This window comes from Pistacia vera, unplaced genomic scaffold (genome assembly GCF_008641045.1).
Source record: "Pistacia vera cultivar Batoury unplaced genomic scaffold, PisVer_v2 Contig882, whole genome shotgun sequence".
NCBI lineage: Eukaryota > Viridiplantae > Streptophyta > Magnoliopsida > Sapindales > Anacardiaceae > Pistacia > Pistacia vera.
Window position 1 is genome coordinate 122150 of NW_022196759.1, and position 18472 is coordinate 140621.

Genomic DNA, 18472 nt, shown 5'->3' on the forward strand with positions numbered 1-18472 from the left:
ATATGAGAATATTTTAAGAGAAAGAAAAAATAAAAATTAGAAAACCAGAAAGAGGAAAGTGAATCATAATATAGGGAAACTTAATTAAATTTAGTTGTATTTTTTAACAAATGATAAGAAGTAGAATTAAAATTTTCAAAGATAGATAACAATTTTTAATCCAACAAGTAAAAAATAAATTAAAATAAATTCAGATAATTTAAAAAGATAATCAAATATTTGAGATAATTAATTCTTGTACATATGAAAAAACTAAAAACCGGGAGAATTATGTTTTGTAAGGAGGGGCATCAATTAAGGTGGTTAAAATACAAGGGATCAAAATGAATTTTAAAATTTTAGGGGTGGACATTCCCCCTTTCTCATAACGAAGGTCTGCCAGTGCACGTGGGTGGGTTGAGAACTAGAGATACAAAGTTGGGTTTAACTTCTTACGCGTAAAATTATCCGAGGACCACATCACCAGACCAGGACTAAAGATATATAATTAAATTTGATAATTTATTTTTAATTTTATATTAAAAACAGGTGTATAAAAAGATAATGCTATTTTATTTTTTTATTTTTTTGGAAAATCAACTTAAGTTGAGATATAAATTTTACAGATTAGACAAAGGATGAAAATACAGTCATATAGAAAGTGTGGCATAAAAAGATAGAAAGAAAGAAAAAAAAATACAGTTTTTCAAATAAAAATTAAAAATTAAACATCAGGAAAGGTTTAAAACATCGAATAATAATAAAATTTTCTTAAATTTTGGACTCTCTGTAGGTAAATATTAAAGTACAAAACTTTTAGTTATTTAATGAAAATTATTGAAGAAAAAACAGAAAAGAAAAGTAAGAAAAGAATAGAGAGAACACCAGAGAGTAGCTGAAGCTCTCAAAACTGAAAATGGAATCTGTTTCTTTTAATGAAAAGTTAGTTACAAAGAGCCGGTACAGTTGTTATTATATAACAGTTCAAAACGCACCGTATTGGAAAACATTTCCAATTCTTACAAATACACCCTTACTCTATTATACTCAATATTTAATATCAAGAAAATTTGACTAATGTGTAAACATTCGCCAGAAAAAAGGAACTATATAAAAAATCATCCAGTAAATCAATCAAACACTTATTAGAGGGGCCATTCATTATTTATTATGTGGATTAAATTGCACATGCATTTAAATTTTCTGGGAGCCATTTTTGGAGGGTTTAGGTGGCCATGGTCCCATAAACCCTTATCAGAATTATTGATTGTCTAAACTATAGTCAATTACTCAAAAGGACAAGATTGAGAATTATATTTTCCCAAAAGAAAAAATAAATAAATAAAAACGAAAGATTTTGTCATCAAAATTTTAAGGATTACAAAGGAGGTAAAGATTCCATGGATGAGGTCTCTTCTTAAACCCTATCTGTTTTAACTATTATATGAGTATCCATTGGATTACAGAATAACAAATTTGTCCCATATTCGACATAAACATAGACTATCGATAGAGTAATTGTCCATTTGCTGTCGATGCCACATCATCCAAGGCCTCATAGCAGCTGTGAAACCTTTGGAGGCCTTTTGGTAAAAGGCCACTCGATAGTTGCCCAAAGCCAAGTCTAGCCTCTATTGACATTGAGAGGTGAGTTTTGGCCTCTCGACATTGGTAGAGATTAGATTTCGTCTCTTGTCACCGATAGAGACAATATTTGGTCTTTGAGCAGTTGTTAGAGGCCTAATTTGGCCTCATGACGGCCGGTGAGAATAGGGAGAAAGTGGAGCGAAAGAGAGCAAAGAAAAGAAAGGGGAAAATGAGAGAGAAAAAAAAAAAAAAGACTGATAATAAAAAATATCCTTCTTTAAAAATGAAAATATCAATTATACTAGTCTTTTAGTTAACTTTAACGCAAAATTTAACAACATGGAGGTTATGGTCGCATCTTCTAAACTAGTAGAGGAGAACATGTGGGGGTTTATAGAAATTTCCCCATGAAAAATTGAGAATTGATAGGATTAAACATGGAATACTAGTTTAGTGCCAAATTCACGGGACAGATTTTCACGGGACATGATTTACTAATAATGATAAATTAAAATACTTTACTAATATAATAAAATTAAAATTCCTAGTAACAAGAATTAATATATAGAAATTAATTATAATTATATATAATCAATATTTTCTAACGAATTAATTTAATATTTCATTTAAATTTTAAATAAAATTGCTTATCCTTTTCTACTAGCCTGATGTTAGTAATGGGTGAAAGGTAGATTTAATTTCAATTCCTCTTGTAGCATAAATTTAACTCACTAAACAAACTACTACCTTTAATGGAACAAGTTTATAAATGAAATCACCTACTTCAAATTTCATAGTAAGAAAATTTCAAAATATCATGAAAGGTATCCTATTAACCTTATTATAGTCAATATCACGTATGAATTTTTTTATCTTATTTATCTTAAAACTGATATGATAATTGATTGTTAATTAAATTGAAAATATATATGACATGTATATTGGCTTGTGATAGTATTAAAATAATATTCAAATGTTACCATAACTTTTCTTATCCTAATAATCAATGTTAGTTTTTCAAACAAGTATCAACATAATAAAGTTGGGGCAGTTTCAATGGCACAACATCTTTTAGACAAAATATGACACAAATTTTGGGTCATTAGATCAACATATTGTGAATAATTGAGATGTGATTTCAACGTTCAAATACATTAACCTAAACGCTAAAAAATTATATCAAAAATCATGTAAAAAAATAATTTATTGAATCTAAGTAGGCAAATTTTATTAATTTGATGCTCAATGATATGTTCTTTTTAATCACTTGGTTTATGGCCAGATGGCAAGACCTTAGGTTACCCAGAAGTATTGTATTTGAGTTCCAACAAGTGGTCACCTATCACATTTGTGACTTGTTTGACTCATTTGACATGTAAGGTGTTTGATAGACCCCGGGAATTAGTTGAGGTGCGTGCAAGCTGATCTAGACACCGCGGTCACCAAAAAAAAGAAAGATGTTATTTGACACTATGATGTATCTGATCTCTATAAATAGACATTCGACTATTCTACAAAGACACAACCAGACATCTTTCTACTATTCTTCCTCGCTTTTGTGTCTCTTTAATTCCTGTTTTATTAGCTAGTCATCCGATATGGAGCTCATTTCAAAATCATTCAATGTGGAGCTCTCATATCTCTTCTTATTTTATTTAGCTCCTCTTTTTCTCATTCTTGCTTTTGGCATTTTTTCATTCAAAACCTACCACCAGGGAGCTTTGGATGGCCTCTCATAGGTGAAACTATTGCATTTGGAAAGCTAGAGAAGTTTGTGCTCGATAGAATGAACAAATACTCTCCAGATATTTTCAAAACCAAGATTCTTGGAAAGGAAATTGCAGTCATCTGCAGTCGAAATGGCCACAAATTTCTCTTCACTAATGAACATAAACTCTTCACACATTTCCTTCCCTATTCCATGCAAAAACTCTTCCTCTCTTCAGCTCCAAGAAGCTCTAAACTCAAAGAAGTTATAAAATCCACAAGAGCAGCATCGGGGTTCCTGAAACCTAAGGCCCTAGTGATGTACGTGGGCAAAATGGGTTCCATTACTCAATAACAAATTCAAACGTTATGGGAAGGAAAAGATGAAGCGAAGGCATTCTCTCTAGCTAAGTCTCTTATCTTAACTATTGGAAAACTCAGAATAACAAATATTCTAACTAATCCCGAGATCATGTTAATATTCACCCATTGCAATCACATTTTACTTAAACGAATTACAACGAAGTTCACAGCATAAATACCTCTTCTCCTTAACTCTGAAGCAAAAATTGTATCTTGAGAGAGAACCATCGTATGTGTGTTTTTTTTCTAATAATTTTTTTTTTTTTTTTTGAGAAAGTAAAGTTTTAAAAGGAATTTCTTCTCTTATATATGGGCGGCAGTTGCCTTGGCAACTGCCACAGTTTTAGGTGGAAACTGCCTCTGGCAGTTTCCACTTTCAACATACTTTGGGTGGCCCCCATCATGGGCTCGCAGTTTCCACTTTCAACATACTTTGGGTGGCCCCCATCATGGGTGTCCCACCCATATCCAATATCTCCCACTCACACATGATGGGACTATTTCTCTCCGTGCTTCTTCAAGGTTCATACTTTAGTAAATATGCCATGTGACCATGCATACATCGAGAGCACATTAGTCATATATATGTTAGGAATATATAACTTCTTGGATTGTGAAACTTGGGTTGTATGTTGTATGCAATACCCTATATTACTTATCACATCGTTTTCTAAAAATCTCATTTATAATAAACATCAGTTGTATTCATAATTATGTCTTGTCTTTACATAAAAGTAAAACATAATTGGTTGACCAATGAATACATAGGATTATAGTGTGATAATCCAAAATTGTATCTTCCTCTTTTCTCGGTTCTTGCAACCTTCATTTAATTTGCTTTTTCTAGAAATGTCCCAGTAGATTAAATTTATCATAATCTTTTGGCAACACTCTAAGATAGCAATCATTAAATAAGGTTTTCAAGAAACAGAATAGAGTAATAAAGGTACTTTGTGACATTTTATTCTTAAAATCTCAAGGTCTCACGCAATGTCGAAGTTGAGATTTTGACTTTCATTATCCCCTTAGTCAATATTTTGCACATATGGTATGAATCACATGCTACAACATTTCCTCCTTTCCCATGGATTGCATGTCTCGTTTCTTGAAAATGCTGTATAGATTTTAGTTCAGACATACCTAATGTCTAACTTGAGTTCACTTTAGATACTTTTAATTCATCCGAACTCTAATCTAGCAATTAGATATATAAAGTGATCATTTATCACTTATGGTCATATTTCATTATGACATTATTTTTATTCTATTTTAGGCGACGTTTTACATTTTAAGCTTGACTCTCTATTATCACCTGGATAATAAGCTTAAAATTGTCTCATCTCCATTCCTACAAAGTAATGGAGGCGATTGCCTGTATGAGAAGGCCAATCTTTTAACTGTCCGACATGCTTTTCAAAATAAATGTATATATATTTACATAACAAATATGTAATATATATACTCCTTCATGTATGTTCCATAATAAACGAAATTGAGCATTGACGATATTTTTATTTATTATTGATAAGATAAACGTGAACATTTTGGGAAATGTCAAGATATGAGTACATTCAACATCTACGTAAGCTTAGAGATCTGACATGTCTATTAAATGTATCTCTTGGTATAGGCTTTGTAAATGGATTTGTAACCATGTCATGCATAGATATGTACTTCATGTTCACCTCCATTTGTGCCACCAAATATCGTACCAAATTGTATTTAATATCTATGTGCTTTGTTTTACCATGATATTTGGGATCCTTAGTGTATGCTATTGTTGCTTGACTATCACAGTTTATTCTCACTGGTTCAATAGCAACATTAATTATTCCTAGATGATTCATGAACCATCTCAACCAAACGGCTTCTTGCACTGCAGTTGAAAATACTACAAACTCAACCTCTATTGTAGATAAGGCTATGCATGATTGTTTCTTACTGCTCCAAGATATGGCATTGCCATATAGTAAGAAAACATATCCAAAAGTAGATTTCCTTTCATCTAAATCTCTTCCCCAATCAGCATCGGTGTAGCCTCTCAAGTGTAAATCATTCCCTTGATAACATAATGAGTAATCAGTTGTTCCCTTTAGATATCTTAATATTCTCTTCACTGCTTTCCAATGTGCTTGCCTTGGGTTGGACTAATATTTGCTTACCAACCCAACAGCATAACAAATGTTGGGTCTTAAGCACATCATGACATACATGAGACTTCCAACAACACTTGTTTAAGGAACATTCTTCATTTGTTCCTTTTTTTGTGGAGTCTTTGGACATAATTTACAACTCAAAGTCTCGCCTTTTGCGATAGGGTTGTCTATGGGTTTACAATCTCTCATATGAAATCGTTTAAGAATTTTCTTAATGTATGTCTCTTGTGAAAGAGATATTAATTTCCTTGAACGATCTCTTGAAATCTTGACTCCAAGGATATATGCAGCTTCACCCATATCTTTCATCTCAAAATGAGATGATAACCATCCTTTGATTTCATTGACAAATCCCTTATCATTTCCAACTATAAGTATATCATCAACATATAATAATAAAATAACAAAGTTGTCATTGGATCTCTCTGTATACATACAATGATCTTCATCAATCATTTTGAAAGTATACGACATTACTGCATTATGAAAACAAATATACCACTGTCTTGAGGACTGCTTAAGGCCATAAATTGACTTTAAAAGTCTACACACTTTATGTTCTTGACCTTCTTTTATGAAACCTATTAGTTGTTCCATATAGATTTCTTCTTGTAATTCTCCATTGAGAAAAGCAGTTTACATCTATTTGATGCAATTCAAGATCCATGTTGGCAATTATCGCTAGAATAAGTCGAATTAAGGTAAAACACACAATAGGTGAAAAAGTTTCTTCATAATCTATTCCTTCTTGTTGTGTGCCCCCTTCGCCACTAAGCGACCTTTAAATCTTTCATTACTGCCATCAACTTTATGCCTGATTTTGGGACCCATTTATTCCCAATGACTTTGCATCCTTTTGGTAAATCAACCAATTCCCATATTTTGTTTGATTTCATAGACTCCATCTCTTCTTCCATTGCTTTCATCCAATTTTCCTTAGAAGGGCATTTGAGAGTCTCATTTACATTCCTTGGCTCTTCTTCATCTTGTGGAGTAACTAGAAAAATTCCCCTTTCAATCTCAAATCGTCGACGTGGAACTTGTTTCCTATTTGATCGACGTATTGGAGATTGATTGGGGTTACTCCCACTTGGACTAGCTATCATAGTCGGATCGTTAGTGGAGAATGATGAAGGATTTGAAACTGATTTATCAACTTCCATATCGCTCCCATTGGGATGTAGTATAACCAACTGGTTTTCAGCATCGCAATTGCCTTGGTCTTGTGTTTCATATGGAAACAAGTCTTGAACTATCTCGCCCTTTTTAGGAAAATCGGTTTCTAAGAACGTGACATCTCATGATTCAAACTTAGTGATGCTACCACTTTCTTGTTCTTCTTTGAAAACATAGCCCTTTGAATGTTTTGAGTATCTTATAAATATACATTTCTTCCCTCTTGGACCTAATTTTCCATATTTATAGGAAGGGTCATGAACATAGGCAACACATCCCTATAGTTTTAGGGGATTCAAATTGGGTTTCCAATTTTTCCATAACTCATATGGTGTAGTAGTAACAGATTTAGAGGGCCTAGACAATTTTTTTCCCCCCTAAAAAATTTTGTTTCGCCCCCAAAATATAAAAAAAAGATCAGGGGGGAAAAAAATTGTCTAGGCCCATCGGACCGCACTACAACAAAAATGGTCTACGGTAGCACTGGACAGTAGCACTTTTCTTTAAAGTGTTACTATAGACTATTTATGGTAACACTTGATGTTAAAATGTTACAATAACAATTTTTATATGTAACACTTTAACTTTTTGCAACACATTTTATATCAATGGTAACTCTTTTTTGTAAAATGTTACTAATATTGGAACTACAGTAGCATTTTTAAAGTGTTACAATAGACCTAGTAATATAGTAGCTTTTTTATAATGTTACCATATAATCAAAATACAGTAACATTTTATAAGTGTTACCATAAACCCAATTATTTAACGGGAAACAAAATATCATTCCCGCCAACATTAGAGTGACGGAGACAGTGAATGCCATGAGAGAGATATTAATGGACATGCAAAACTAGATGCATAAGAAGGATGAAAAGGAAGAAGAACAAAGATGAAACTTGGTTGGAGATTCAAGTCGTGACAGGGGAAGTAGAACAGAGGCTGATATTCACAGGGATCAAGGAAACCCAGGTGGAACCCAAAGGGGAGACCTAGATGGAGAGGGCCGGAACCATGGCAGAGATGGGGGAAATCGTTGAGACTGGGGTGGTCGGAAACTAGAGCTACCTATCTTCTCCGGTGAAGATCCTTATGGGTGGGTCTTCCGTGTAGAGAGGTATTTCACCATCAACCAGATCCCTGATGAACACAAGGTGTCGAGGACGACCTCGTGCATGGAAGGGAAGACTCGCCAGTGGTACCAGTGGATAGAATCAAGGTCGACGGCGATAACTTGGTCGACATTCAAGGTAGCGCTGCTACAGATGTTTAGTGGGACACAAGAGGTTAGTCCGTTGGAGCTGTTGATGTCGACAAAACAGGGGGGTTCAGTGTTGGATTTTCGCCGGCGATTTGAGGAAATTGTTGCGTTACCATTCGGAGAAGGAGAAGACGTCCTGATGGCAACATTTTTGAATGGATTGAAACCTAAGATTCCTAACAAGCATTCGTGCTAGTATATTCATTCGTTTTTTGTCAATATGGCCTAGCCGTGCATACCATACATTCACATAATTATTATTGGAAGATGTAATTAAGAAAAACAAGCATTATTATAATTATAATCAATATCAAGTACGATAAAACCATCAGAAATATAACCACAACCATAGTATATTGTGTCTAAAATAAATAGATACCAATACTGGAAAAATTTAAATTAAAACCTAATTTAATAAGTTCTAACACGGAAATCAAATTTCAACGAATATCAGGTACATATAACACGTCATGTAGGTATATGATTTGATCTTCATGTATGATCAATTTGCATTTGCCGATCCCTTTAACTTTCACTTTTAAATTGTTACTTACATATATCCACTTTGTTTCCCGTGGTATTCGTCTAAACTCCACAAAAGCACTCTTGTCTTTCACTATGTGGTCTGTTCTATTGAATCTACAGTCCACAAAGGATGAGATTCAGTTAGAAAAATAAAAGTGGAAACATTTATAGAACTTACTTGTGCAAACAAGTAATTTACCTTCTTCGGCTTGCTACAATTGCGAGCAAAATGTCCCTTGTTGTCACAGTTATAGCATTTCACATTTGCCATGTTTCTCTTCTTGACAAGATGCTTTCCTTTTCCGTGCATATAAAACTTTCTTTTCTTCCCTTGAGCCTTATCAGTACTGCCTTTTCTTTGGGATTCACCTTGGAATTTACGCTTAAATCTCTTCCCACCATGTGAATTGAATCCAATCATATACACATCGGTATTTGCCTTACTCACATTAAGGCGATCTTCTTCCAATTCCAGATGTCGTGTGACATCTTGTAAATTTTTGATGTCCTCATTATGGGTAAGGTGTATCTTCATGTGTTCCTAATTTTGAGGCAATGATCTTATAACAGCTTGAACATGTTGTTCATCAGTTAGGACATGACCTACATCTCTCAACTCACTAATCATGTTTGACAAGTTCCATAAGTATACTCTCATAGTATGTTCAGGCTTTTTCTTATATGTGTCAAACTTGATTGTAAGTGACCGAAGTTTGGTAATGGACATACCGCCAAACTTTGTAGCAAGGGTGGATCACATGTCCTTCGCTAATTAATATTCCCGTTACTTTTTCATGAGATCATTGTCCATGCTGCTCAACAAAGTGATGTGAATAGTGAAATTATTCTTCTTCCACATGTCATAAGTCGTACGGTCTCTTGTATGTTAAGTCGTGACTCCTTCTTCAGGCTCTTCCATGGTCGTGGTAAGAGCTTCAAAAACCTACTGTTCTTCTAAGACAAATTGAAATTTTACGCTATGTATCTTATAATTTTCATCGTTAAATTTTTCTTCTTTATTAAGTTCAGCGACAATGTTTTTAGATGCAAATGCCATTTGGATAATGTATGTTATTCAATACTCGGAACATACATATATTTAATTAATTATATTAATAATAATTGTATATTAGATTTCGAATCAAAAGTTAACTATGTCAACAATAATCATCCAAAATTCTAATCTCCAATTATCATAGATATAATTAATTGTAATTCTAAAATAATATTGAGACATAGAATCAAATTTTTATTAAAAATAAATAAATAAACAAAACTAATTCCATTACATAAATAGAATTCAACATGCAGTGACATTAAAACAAACAAATGTCATTAAAAAAAAAAAAAAAAAAAAAAAAAAACCTAAATGTAATGCCACATCCCATAGACTGGGAAGGATTTGATAAGTCTTATCCTAAGGTCTTTATCTAACTTGTAAGTAATCCTAGGCAAGAGAACTCCTAATTTCTTGTGATATCCTTTACGAGTAGAGACTTCAATAGATGCACCAGTCGTTTCTTCTGGCACCTCAATCTATGTATACCTTGATGTAGTTGTTGACTAAACGTCTATAATCTTTATTGTCATCTTTAGGGTTTTAAACTTTCAGCTTGCTCCAAACTAGATCAAGGAGACCAACGAGACTAAGGTAATTAATAGTCTCTCTAAGGACTTTGTATTTCAACGCATCTCTAATTAATCCCCCTTTCCAGACAATTTCCTATATCTTTTCATTCACATAAATGAAATGATTTATTAGTTGCACTAACTCATCCTCTATGTCTCTTAATATTAAAGTGTGAGTTTGTAGAGTTCTGATCAAATTCATAACCCTTTTCTTCTGAGCAGGTGTTCTAGTAGCCATTGCACGTTTATAACTCAACATTTTTCTATAACAAATACAAAAAAAATAAAATCTATTTATTTATCAAATAAAGGTTAGCTATATTTGATAAATAATATATTTATACGTGTTTATGGCTCAATAACTAAAAATAGACTCGTAAAATCATACCAAGTATGCATTTTATTCTTTAAAGAAAAGGAAATGACACCTTTAGAACCCTCCACGCGCTGGCATGTGCCTCACATCAACTTTGGGTCTGTTTGACCTGTTTCACCTTTGATCAGGTCAACTTGACCCGATTTGACTTGTTGACTTTGTTTGGCCAACCCGTTTGACCACACGGGTCGGGTGTTGACCAAGTCAATTGACTCGGTTGACCTTTGACCAAGTTTGACTAACTCGTTTGGTCATATGGGTCGGTTGACCTGATCTATCATTTATTGGGTTTGACTAACCTGTTTGAGGTTCTGGGCCAAATACTCGATTCAACTTGACCCGTGTTTATTTTGTTTTGGGTTGGGCCTAGGCTAAAATATTATGGATTTGCAAGAATGACTAACATAAAGCAAATTGTAACCCAATGGTTAGGGAGTTGGGCTTTATTCAAACAACCACGTTTTATTACTTCAACAATTTATACAAATGACATGTCGTATGGAAGGCTAAAAATAAAACGAACCTGAATCTTTAAAGGACCATAACTTAGCCATTTTAACTCCGTTATTTGTGATTCAAAAACCATTCTCTTCATAATTCCACAAGAAATCTAATAATCTAATTATTATTACCAAAAAACACTTCTTCAGACTTGAAAAAACGAAAAAATTCAGAACTGAATTTAATAATATGCAGAATGCTTTAACATAATAATGATTCTATACTATTGTTAAAAAAACTAAGAACAACAAATATTCTATTTCTATCCCAAGATCATATTAGCATAATTATCATTGCAATCATATTAATATAATTAATGAATTGTAATAAATAATATTACAGTATAAATACCTCTTGTAGATACTGAAGCTTCGAAACACACAAATTGATAAAATGTAATTGGAGAGTATCGTTCACTGCTTTGTGAAATAAAAGAGAGACTAGTATTTTTGTGTACAGAAGGATTGTTAAGAGTTTTCAATCAAACTCTTATACTAAATGACGGAGGCAGCGGTAAACTGGCAATGACAATTAACACAACACAATCCAATTTAATATTTATTCAAATTGGATGGGTCCTATCATGGGTATCCCACCCGTATCCAATATAATCAAATTTTGTAACAACATGAATCAAAGTAATAAAACTTATAAAACACAAGTGGACTTGAGTCCATAACCTCATAATTACCAAACAATATATCCACAACAAAGAATCTTGAATCATCCTCTACATGTTTCTTCAAAACTGATTCAGTCAACGCATGAGCAACCGGGCTCCAACCAAAATATGAATCATCGAACAGTAAGACCAAAGGTTGTGTTATAGTGCTTCCATTGGACTGACCAGTGAAAGATTTCCAAAGCGCGTTTAGCATCAACTGGGTCCTTCAGTTTCAGCAAGACTTCCTCAAAACTAGAAGGGTTTAACTCAACAGAGCAGAATTGATTGGTAACTGTGTCCCAATACAAGCCTCGTCTTAGACAATCACATAAGACATTGACAACTAGGTTGCACTTTGGGTATGAGGAGCTGTAATGAAATTTGGAGGTGTTAAAGTGATGTGGAGATTAAAGATAGAATTCTTTGAGGAAGTACAGCCATGTTTCCGACATCAACAGATATATCCGCCAGATCAGTATAGGACTATATTAATCCAACTTAACTAAGATTTTTTGTCTAAAAATGACAAGAGAGTGGGACTTGTTTTCAAATTATCCAACTTTATCCAACTGACAACATTTTTTCAACTCAATTCAATTAAATCTCCTTCCTCTATTATTCTTTCTCTCATTTTTCTCTACTTCCAATCTGAAAATTAATTCACCTAGGACCACCACCGCCTGTCAGCAACCATCGCTAGCCATCGATGGGCTTGGAACGACATAGATCGATTGAATCTAGCCAAAAATGACTAGAGATCTGGCTAAGATCTAGCCGTTATCGACTGCAAAAGATCTGATCGTCAATAGCCAGAATATGGCTATCAACGGCTAGTTTCTAGCTATAGATCTGGTTGTTTCTTTTCGGGATTTGCCCGAAAACGGTCATATGGGAATACGAATGACTAGATCTAACTCGTCGTGGGCCGTTCCAGTGACTTCCGCTGACCTTTGATAGCCGTCCTCTTGGGTAGTTAGGGTGCTTTAGTTAATTTTTAAACTTTTATTGTGGGGGTGTTTAGCTAAATTAACAAATATAAAGAGTTAAAAAATAGTCTAAATATTTTCAGAAAATATATTAAACAACTATTATGTCTTAAAAACCTTTTTCAAAAAATGTATTAAACAACTATTCAATATTTTATCAAATTCTAATATATTTTTAAGATATTTTACCAAATACATTTTCATAATCTGATATAATTTGATTTAATTTAACTAACCCAACTCAAGTTAAAACACTTTTTCATAATAATATTTTTTTAAATAATCTATCAAATAAGCTCATATATTATTCAATCATATTTTAAGGTCTAAATAGAAAACTGGCTAATCTGGAGAAGTACATATGAGACATATCTTAAAGAATAGCGTAACCGTATCTCGGTTTCCTACATTTTTTGGGACAAAAATGCCCTCATTCACAAATCCTTAAACTCTTAAACAAAGCTATTTAATCGAATCTACAAACTCAACCAAAATACTACGATTCCTTATTTGAAGGAGGTGTTATTGTAAGATTTTGTCGACATATTAGGTGATTAAACGCTTTAGAAGGGGTATGTTATGTTATTTGACTATCCAATCTATTACAGTTTAGTATATACTAAAGAAAAAGTTCTTGGTTATTTCATTAAGGGCATAAATGGTAAGTCACATGGTTTTATGGTTATGCAAATCCTGATATTTGAAGAATTAGAATTAGTAAGAAGACTATATTTATCCAAACCCTAAATTTTACAGGTGTTTATTTATTTCTCAGTTATACAATTAAATAGTGTAATCCAGCATCATTAAGTGTCTTTTAAATGTTGTTTATGAAGTTTGTATCTTCTAAGTGTTATTTTCAAAACCTTGTGTCCTCTTACATTTTGAGAATCTGTAAAAAGTTTTTATTATCTGTTTTCTAACTTAAACACATCCACAAATTTAAAAAAAAATCTATTTTTCTGAGACAGAATTTTTTACTTTTCAGAAAAAAAGGTTTATAATTTTCAGAAAATAAAGGGTAATATCTCAAAACTTGGTGAGATGATAGATGACGGTTAAAATTTATAACATGATGAGATAATAAATATTTATTAATTGTTCCTCTATGGTAAAAACTTAATAACAAAAAGAGTTTTTTTTAATTACTATAATCACAATAAGATTTTGTTATACTTAACGACTTATAAATCCAAAATAAGTAATAATCTAAAAGGGTAATGATAATTTTACCCCTAATATCAAAGGGTAAACATAGTTAAAAGGAAGTGCATATTGTATAGACTTGCATAACGATGAAAATATCCAGTGTAATGTATTGAAATCGAACGGTAAGAGTGAGATGCATGCACCTAGAGGCTAGAGTTGACTTCCCAAGCAAGAAAAAAAAGATAAATAAACAGACAGAACGAAGAAAGTGGCATGTGGCAGAACGTGTCAAGACAGAAGAGATTGTGGGCACAACAAAAACACTGTATAAAGTGGCAACAATGGCAGTTACAGTAACCCTTATTCAGAAAATCAGACCACTGAAACTCTACAGTGGTTCAGAATCACCTTTTCATTGTTCGGTCCTCCGCTCTCCACTACGATTCTCTCATTTTGAAGCTATCACATTTCATTTTCAGGTAAATATTTAAATTAGCTCTGTCCTCTCTTCTTCCTACCTTAATCTTAATTTATTTTTGCATGTTTCATCTTTAAGTTTGTCAGAAACCAGCTGATCTGTATAAATTCTGTATATGTCCGATCTTACTCAAACTGAATCCGATTTTTATTTTCTTTACGTGCATGGTCTATATTTTTGTATACGGTGGTTTGCAGTTTGCATGTCATGGATTTTTCCGTATAATAAATAGTTTATGTGTTAATTTGAGAACTCGGTGTAAGATAATTTATTTAGAGAAAAAAAAAAAGCCGCCAGTGTTTTTTGTTTATCAGATTGTGTATTTTATTTATTTTTTGGGTTTTTCTTTTCTTGTGTTACTTGAGCATGCAAAGGTTTAACTTCATCTTGTCAATCGGATTTGCATCAATTTCTCGTCGTTGTTCAATTACAAAGTAAATACCAAACGCCCTTCAATTTGCTAAAAGTGCGGAGTTCAACACTTTCCCAAGATCACCAAAAACCGATACACTCCTATTCCCCAGACCTCATTTGCTAATTTAATTAGCTTTAGTTAGTTTGATGATTTGCTTGCTTTTGGTATACTATCCAAAGAGATCCTAATATATTATTCAAGAAATCTGAGTTTGAATCTCTACAACTACTAATAAGGGTTTACTAGAGTTACTAAAGGCTTACCGATACTAATAAGAGATAATCACTACTGAAAGTTTAATTGACAGCTAACTTAGGGATAGTCATTGAAAGTTAATTAACAGTTAACTTTAAGGTTTGGGGTCTAGTTGAGGTGGGAAAACAAAAATTATAATGTTAATGATTTTCAAGAGCAAAATCAAATATATATTATGTGATATAACTATGAAATTACTGTAGTTATACAAACTTGAAATAACTTTCATACACTTGGTTTTTTTAGGGATTGTTTTTTAAGGGACATGTTGTCTTTAGATTGTGGGCTTACTAAGATTTGACCTCCTGATCATTCAAGATGGCCATGTTACGGGGCCTTCTGTATGCTCTGGATATGTCGTCTTTATTTATATTATAGTGAATAAGCTTATATTATATAACTAGCATTCATGTTTTAATTTTATGATCATAATAGGTTGTTGGGTAAAGACAAAATTTTGATGATTATTGGAAAAAAAAATTGAGTGGTAATTGATTTGATTTGTCTCATTTTTGTAGAAAACTATATAGATGGTACTTAGAGACACATTGGATGAAAAATACCAAAAAATTATGCAACTGATCTATAATTTTGTTTATAGTAGATGCAATTTTTGCTTTCAGATTATTGTTAGTTTCATCTCAAGTATCTGTAATTGACATCTCCTTCTCAATTACAGAAGTGCACATCCTTCCTTGTTAAAGATAATGGCACTGGCTGAATCAACACCAATTGCATACGGGGTTGACCAACTACAGCCAGTACAGCGTGAACCACAACAATCACAGCATGAAAGAACTCCTAACGACGACGGTTCTGCATCACCATTGAACAAACAAAACTCTCCATCTTCTCACTTACTCTCGACGAAATTCAACTCAAAGTGGCAAGAGTTTCGGTTCCATGAACATGGATGAATTCCTCACCAAACTTATGGAACGTCGAAGACAATAATCAAGTCAATTCACAAACCAGCCAAAACCGAACCAAATGCAACAACAACAATAACGATAAAATGCTAATCGAAAACAAACAACATTGACCCGCCAAAAATTCATTTTCCTCCCTATTCAACTTTGCAAGAAAACTGTAGGGAAGTATGGTCGGAGACCAAAAGGACGATACATCGCTCTAAAAATCGACAGACTTACTGATCATGAACCGCCTCAGGCCAGCAAACCTTGGAGAAATGACATTGGAGGAGTTTTTGATCAAAGCAGGAGTTGTGCAAGAAGTGTTGCAGCAGTCAGGCCTAGTGTTGATCATCATCAACCGAAAATGGTGGCAGCGCCGACGTTGCAAAGCAGCAACGCGTGTTGGATGCGAGTTTGGGTGTGGGGCAAATGATGGCATTAGGGTTTTCTCCTCACCAAAATATGGAGGAGTAAGTGTTAATCAACGGTTATACAACCTACCCAATTTAACACCTGCTAAGGGCATGGTGGGAGACTTATGCAGTAATGGTGAAAATGAGAAGAGTATGGCATGGGAATGGAGACGGTGGTTTGAAGAGCAATAAGAAGGGATCATTGATGGTCCGCGGAGGTTGTCGTCGAGCGGAGGCAACGGAGGAGATCAAGAATCGAGAGTCTGCTGCACGATCTCGCGCAAGGAAAAAGTGTCATCTTATCTTTGTTCAACAAATCTAACAAAAATGTATATAATTATGGTAGCACAGAAAAAAACTTAAACAACACAGCCAGTTCTGCCTCATAAAACATTAAATTTTGATCCAAACATAATTTTTTGGGTTCGGCCACTGAGCTCTGAAATATTTTATTATTATTTATTCCAGGGTATACAGTAGAGTTGACTAGGTTAATCAACTTAGAGAAGAGAATGAAAAGATGAAACAAATTGTGGTGAGATTAATGAATTTTTATTATCTTAAATTACGGCTACTAATTCATTATTCATGCTTATTTTCTTTGTTTTGTCTTTGTTTATAGAAGGAATATGAGGAAAAGCGATTGCAAGAGGTAATAATCAGTATTTAATTTTAATATATTATGAGACATTTAAATATTTTTGTGTATTTTATTATTTTGTGATTATTTGGGTATCACGCTCTCATGGTTATGATTTTGAAAAGGGTGAAAGGTCAACAATGGCAAGAAAGAAGGGTGAAAAGTTGAGGAGAAGAAGAGGGACTGCGAGTGCAACAGGGGAATTGGATCTCACAAATAAGATATCATAAATTAGGCAGAATATCTAAAATATAATTTCTTGATCTTGTCCTTTATGTATATGGATAATAATAAATGAATGTGAGCATATGGGATGTCTAATAAGTGTTATTAAATAAAGCACTATCTCCTATTAATTACCGGAGAAAAGTTTAACATCTATGTGTGCTATAATTATATATATATATTTTTTTTTTTTTTTTTTTGCAATTGGGGTGTCTGGACCGGTGTTGCGTTTTTACCTAACTAATTCAGAGTCCATTAAATACCATATAAGCTTAAAGGATCAAATAAGCTATAATGTTATGTGCTATAATTAATGTTTGCATTATGGTTTGTAATCTTCTTTTTTAACTTTTAACACCCTTAATTTAGGTAGAGGAATTTAAGATCTGTAAATTTATATTGCAGGGTATATGCTTCTTATATCATTAACAAAGATAATTATGAAAAAATGATTTATACATTGAGAGGAAATGCACAAAAAGTTATATATGGTTGTTCTAAAAAATTAAAATATAGGGTAAATTTGGGTTTTAAATAAGGGTCAGTATAATTAATTTTTAACAAAAATATTTTTGACATAAATTTATTGCACAAAATTATGACTATTGATTTCGACATAAATTTGTTATATAAATTCATAATTACTGATTAATGCTAAGAATTTGTGTGACAAATTTAATGTTATAATAATGTAATTCAATAATCTTTCCCCAAAAGTTATAAGAAATTAGTTTTAAAAAATCGTCTTTATTTTATTAATTGACGGTCAACTAAGCTGAAAGGACAATTTTACTATTAATTTAAAACATTAATAAAAAAAAAAAATAAGTAAAATATTCTATTAATTGATTGATAACAAAACTAGAAAAGTCAAATTTATCATTAATTTAAAATACAAAAAAAAAAAATATCTTAAAGGTTTAGTCTTGTTGATACTAGATTTTGCACCAATTAGAGCGATTCGATTGACCTTGACAGAATCAAAATTGATGTGTGCGTGGTTACGGGTAACCAACAATGTAATGAATCAAGATCAATTAAGTAAATGACATAATGAGTTTTTAAAGTGGTTC

General features: G+C 32.8%; 1 pseudogene; it reads left to right on the forward strand.

Annotated features, from left to right (window-relative positions):
* The first annotated feature begins 15914 nt into the window (after positions 1-15914).
* LOC116119350 lies at positions 15915-17404 on the forward strand (annotated as a pseudogene).
* The last annotated feature ends 1068 nt before the right edge of the window (positions 17405-18472 follow it).